The sequence below is a fragment of the Nycticebus coucang genome, chromosome 11 (assembly GCF_027406575.1).
Source record: "Nycticebus coucang isolate mNycCou1 chromosome 11, mNycCou1.pri, whole genome shotgun sequence".
NCBI classification, from domain to species: domain Eukaryota; kingdom Metazoa; phylum Chordata; class Mammalia; order Primates; family Lorisidae; genus Nycticebus; species Nycticebus coucang.
This window is the reverse complement of record NC_069790.1, coordinates 16544629-16550886: the sequence shown is the minus strand read 5'-3', so window position 1 is coordinate 16550886 and position 6258 is coordinate 16544629. Positions and strand designations below refer to the sequence as shown.

The 6258-nt window shown below is 43.6% G+C and overlaps 1 pseudogene; it reads right to left on the bottom strand.

Annotated features, from left to right (window-relative positions):
- Positions 1-1764: 1764 nt before the first annotated feature.
- Positions 1765-5046, bottom strand: LOC128560182 (ubiquitin carboxyl-terminal hydrolase 10-like; annotated as a pseudogene).
- Positions 5047-6258: the final 1212 nt, after the last annotated feature.

Sequence of the window (6258 nt, the reverse complement as noted above, 5' to 3'; positions counted from 1 at the left end):
AACCTGATGAATATCCAATAGGAGAGAAAGAAAAGAGACTCAACTCTAACAGGCAGGATGGCCTCTCTTCAGAGTGTGAGATGGTCACAGCCCATCACCTGTCACATTTTACAAGATCTCCAAGGCAGCAAGAAATAACTAACAGTGAGAATATTTCAGATTGTATATGAAACCAGCATATTGTACCTCTTGATTGCACTAACGTATACAGCTATGATTTAACAATAAAAAAAAAAGGAAAGAAAGAAAGAACAGTGGAAAAACTTTGAGAAAGGGAGTTTGCCGCTTTTGCCTTGTGGCAATGCACTGCTTTACTTTGATTGGGACATTTGGGCTTTCACACACATTCTTCACGAGTTCTACTCACAGCAGCTCAGGCTGCCCAGTTCTCTATTCAGCTACAGCCGGACGACCTGTCCACCTCCTGCTCCCCAGTCTACAGCTCTCAGGTCCTCAGGACGCAGTGGCAGGGTGCAGAAGGCTTCTCTGTCCTGCCCCCTCGTGCTGACCACTCCTTTCCTGCCTTCTTTCTTCATTCCCTACAGTGCTCAAAATCTCCCTTCCCCACCACAAGTTCTTCAAGGGCCAAAATTCTACTTCACTCCTCCTGTCTCTCCCGGTGCCGGTTAAATTGACACACTAACAATAATTTCATTCATATTCATTTTAAAGATACTGACCCCAGAGGATATGCCCTCCAAACCACACTAATCTATTAGGGCTGCCCATGACTCAGGGACTCACTAAGACTGCTGAATGCATTAGTCAGCCAGTTTATTGATTCTGTTTTCCATCTGTAATAAAGGTACTGCCCTCTTCCGAAACAATATCTCAGTAAGGATAAGATAATTCAGCTTCACTTAGAATCTGCCATGAGTTTCTATGAGCTGATTAAGCACTTACTTTTTATGAGTTCAGTGATCCTAGATGCATCAACATCTTTGTCTATAAATGAGCCCTTTTTTTTTTAAACCAACTTAGTGATATTTATTGATGGGTGACAACTTTATACTCTTAGGTATCACTATACTGTGTACAGTTAGGGACGCAGCATTGTAGAAGAGCAGACAGCAGAGTTAACAGAGACGAGGGAGACACCAGTCTTCGCACGGTGCCCACTTCTCATCCTGTGTACACAGAAGCATGAATGCAATTTGATCTTTTAATGGCCATAAAGTTACAATCACCCATTTATGGAGACCAAAATTGTAACTCCAAATATTTGTTTCTCATGGCACAATTATCAAAACGTATTCTTCCTATTAGGAACCAGCAACTTATTTTTGTGTTTATTTTTCTGTGAAGTAAGAACTATTTCTTCTTTGATAACTGGCTCATTTTTTATTGTTTATCAAAAACTAAAGGGTGGGGAGGAAAGTGTGATGGATTAAAAAATTTCTTTTCTAAGGAAAGATAAAATTTATTTTCACAAATTTACAAGTGTTGCTGGTGCATGATTTATTTTACTAAGCAATTAGGCTGGGAATCAGATGCAAATTCCACTTTCTTGTCTCAGGAATCAGCATTATTTCAGAAATACAGGGGGTTGTATATTTTCTAAAATCAAGCCAACATTCTGTTTCAACCAGATGATTTGGAAGTTAGAAGTCAACATAGGTTGTGCACAAAGCCCAAGGCAAGTCCTTTTCATTCTAGCCCGTTTTTGCAAAAGGGAAAGTTTCTCTCTACAGAGCCACTAAAGAGAGGCAGGAAGTCAGTGAGCCATGGAGTTCTACAAAGCGGGCACCAGGCACACACAGGAGCTCACAGCAGGTCCACACGGCCGTAATACAGAAGGGAGGCCATGCGTTCAGCGGTTGGCTTCACCACCTGGTACTGGTTAATCACTTTGACTGTCTGGTCATCGCAGCCAACCATTCAGACCAATCCGGAAGATGTCCTTGGTGTAGTGACCCCCTGTGGTACAGCTGCCATGATGGTAGACCACTGCAAATAGCTGATGTGTTCTGTGGCATTTAAAATTCCTATTTTTGAGGGATGGAGGGAGGGGAGTGGGGCCTTGGTGTGTGTCACACTTTATGGGGGCAAGACATGATTGCAAGAGGGACTTTGCCTAACAATTACAATCAGTGCAACCTGGTTTATTGTACCCTCAATGAATCCCCAACAATAAACAAACAAACAAAAATTCTTATTTTTAACCCCTGGAGAAAGAAGTTCTTTACTAACCTCCAAGTCCACAGGATAGTCGATATTTGTGACAAGCTTCCAACACTCACCAGCCTTCTCATAAACAAACCGTTTCAGGTGTCACATGAGAACAGCAGGCAGTTTTTCCAGAGTCACTCTTTGACTTATTTCAACCTCTTGCTTGTTTTTTGTGGTATAACCTTGGACAGATTCTCTTACCACCAAGCTTTCCAAGGTGTCCTGGACCATCCGTATCCTGTCAGACTGGATATCCAGCTGCAACATGAAAATGGTTGCAAAGGGGCAGATTTTTTTGAACTCTGCTGGTAAACCACAGACCAGACGTGTCCACCAGAGATGCCGGTGATGGGCATCTGAACGAAATCTGCCTGGGGGGTGACTCAAGTCTTGTTCCTGGGGCCGACTTGCTCCCATTCACCCTCGCTTCCTTCCCCTTGCTCCTCCTGCTAGTATTTGCCAAGCAAGTGGCTCTTGGGCCCATTGGAAATCGTAAGTTTTTCATTATTTGGTGAGAGAAGCTTTTCTAGGTTCAACATTTCCTCATGAAGTCCATTTAGAACGAAGCCTAAATACTCCTCAGCATCTTCTTGGCAACCCTTCTCAGACAGGCTAGACTTGTTCACGGTCAGGAGTCTATAGATATACGTGGGTTCAAAGGCAGCTTCAGGGCGGATATCCCTCACAATTTTATCCCCAGGAGCTTGTCGGGGTTTTGGAGGTACTGGCTTGTTAGGAAACTCATTCATTAGCCGAACAAAGCTATCATGGGTGTTGATGTACAAGGCCTTTGCACTTGTGAACACAGAGGAATGAACGTCATCAGGTGGTACATCGGAGGGCGTACCCTGCAACCAATGCCTGCAGTGTGGTGTTAACGTAGCACCAGTTTCCTTTATTGGTCAGCCCATGGGGTGGCAATGATACTGGCTTATGTATTAGGGTCACATTCTCCAGTAACTCTTCAATCTTTATGGCTATGGGATCCTCTGAAACAAGCTCCTCTTTAACTTCAACCTGCTTTTCAGAGACCAGGGGAGATGTGGTAGGAGGGGGATACTTGGTTTCCACATAAGCCACAAGCGAAGAGGAAGAAGGCTTAGAATCATGAAAGAGACTGGCCCAGGACTTGGGCTGGCGGACAGGAAGGGCGCCCAACACAGAGACTGTGCTGTCAGCAGGAGGTGAAGCATGCTCGGATTTAGTTGGGTCCAAATCTACACTCTCCATAGTGTGCAGCTCCACCCCATTGGCAGCTGTGCCCTCACCCGAGGAGTCAAGTATTTGTCTATTACCAACTCCAAGGTTTTCAGTAGTATTGGTACCAACACAGGCTGAGCCCCAGCTGTCCTTAACAGGTTGTCTCAGCCAGCCTCTCCAGGGAAGCAGGACTGGTCAAAATCAGTCTCATGGACCCCTTCAGGCTGCTCTGAAGTCCTGGTGTCACCACTGAGTGCTCCCGGGAAAGGGCCATCAGGCCCACTGTCACTGACAGAGTCCATGGAGTTCTGAGGGCTGTCACAAGTCCTGGGCATAACCGATGGAGGCACGTCACCCCTAAACTCTGCATCCTCTATGCTGATGCTGCTCGCAGCTGGTGAATTAGCATGGCCATTGACTGGGGCCTCTGTGGAAATACCATCTTCACCACCGTCTTTCAAGTAACCATAACATCCAGGTGGCCGTTTCTTCTTCTTTTTTATGCTACCTTTGTCCAAGACCACCTGGGATACCACGGTTTTCCAGAACTTCTACCTCCACACTGTGACTGCTATCCTCAGCAAGGGCAGAGCCTGGGGACTGGCAGTCAATGGAACTGAGCTTGCTTCTTTATCTAAGACATCAGGACTAGGTTTGGAAGTTGTACAATGAAGAATAAACTCTAAGTGTCCATCGATCCACAAATGGATTAATAAATTGTGGTATATGTACACCATGGAATACTATGCAGCCTTAAAGAAAGATGGAGACCTCACCTCCTTCATGTTTACATGGATGGAGCTGGAACATATTCTTCTCAGTAAAGTGTCTCAAGCATGGAAGAAAAAATATCCAATGTATTCACCCCTACTATGAAACTAATTTAGGACCTTTACATGAAGCTATAACCAAGTTTCAACCTAAGAACAGAGGGAAGGGGGAAAGCGTGGGGAGGGAGGCGGGAGGTGGGTAAAGGGAGGGGGATTGAAAGGATCACACATGTGGTGCATCTTACAAAGGTACATGTGAGCCTTGGCAAATGTGGAATGTAAATGTCTTGACAAAGTAACTAGGATGATGCCAGGAGGCCTATGTCAACTAATGAGATGAAAATGTGTCAAATATTCTATGAAACAAGTGTATGATGCCCCATGATCATATTGATGTACACAGCTATGATTTAATAAAAAAAAAGAAAAAAAAAAGAATAACGTTATTATTAATAAATTAGTTTACCACCAAAAAAAAAAAAAAAAGAATAAACTCAGGGGCCTGAGGGTTCAATGGGCTTGAAATACTACAGCTGGGGCAAAGTGTCTGCAAAGTGTCATTGGGTTCAATTACTCCATTAACACCAAATTCAATTCTCTGATATTCTTGTCCTTGACCACTGTTTCTGTCTTTACTTTAAAAAGAATCACCAGAGAAAATGAGTTTATCATTACACCCAGGCATTGACTGTCCATTTTGCTGCCGGGCATCACCTATTCCATGGTGCTCTGAGGCTGCCAGTGCTGAGGGGCGTCGGGTAGTATATCCGCAGCCTGCGTGCCACACAGAACTGTTCCACTGTACGGAGGAAGCTCAACTGAAGAACAAGGAGCCACAGAGATTAAATTCATCAGGGCTAAAATCTCCAAAAATATACTGCGGGTTCTGGAGGGCCATTGTGGCCCGTTTCAATGTGACTCGGGGCTCCCCGGCTCCTCACACTGCTTCCCCCCTAAATGAGCCTTTTTAATAACATTACTCTGGATTTGGGCATCATTCCTTATTAAGTAATCCTACCCATATGTGTTATTTCAGCTAACCTATGCTGTGAAATCAAACAAACCCAGATTTCTTGGTGCATAAAATTTTATGTTTTGCTCACACAAAGTCCAATTTGAACTTCAGAGAGAAAGTTGTCCTTTATCCAGTCACTAGGGCAAGTGAGCAAATGAGAGAGGCTCAAATATCTCCACGTCAAAGTGACTCCTGTCTTTTCCACCCACAGTCTATTGGTCAGAACTGGTAATGTGGTCCCAACACACTTGCATGGGAGCACACAGACATTCAGGAAGTATTTATGGATGGTCTCTGATGCACCATGCCTTAAGGCCCAATTCAAATGTCTTTTTCTCCAAGAGTCCTTCCCCAAATGGGTGTGGTCTCATCTTTGCTCCAAATTCTCACTGCTCCATTGGCCCATGTCCACAGTTTATGATCTATGCCATAGATGAATGTGCTTGTTTTTTTAATTTCAAATTATTCTGAGGATACAATTTTTTAGATTACATTGTACTCACTTCCAGGGTGAAGTTCCAGTGGTAAAAGAGCCCCTTCCCCAGGGGGCCTGTTATACAACCTTGCAATGTGCACATTAGGTGAGATCCCGCCTCATGCCCTCCATCCTTCTGCCAATCATCCTTCCCCTGCCCCCGTAATAGACTATATTTGTGTTTCATTGTTCATATAAGCATGTAATTGTTTATAAATTGGTTTCATATTAGTATTGAGTATGTTGGATATTTATTTGTCCATTATTGTGATACTATACTAAGAAAAATGTGTTCCAACTCCATCCAGGTAAATGTAAAAGATGTAAAGTCTCCATCTTTTTAATAGCTGAATAGTATTCCATGGTATACATAGATCACAATTTCTTGATCCATTCATGGGCTGATAGGCATTTGGGTTGCATCCATGACTTGGCAATTATGAATTAAGCTGCAATTAACATTCTGGTGCAAACCTCTTTGTGGTAAAATGATTTCTGTTCTTCTGGGTGGAATAGGCTTGTTTTATCCACACTTTCCTAACCCTAAACTCCTTGAAGTAGGAGACTATATCATAGTCAGTTCTTTAGCCCTGCACCCCCCACTTTTAAATTTAAGAGAGCTCAAGAAT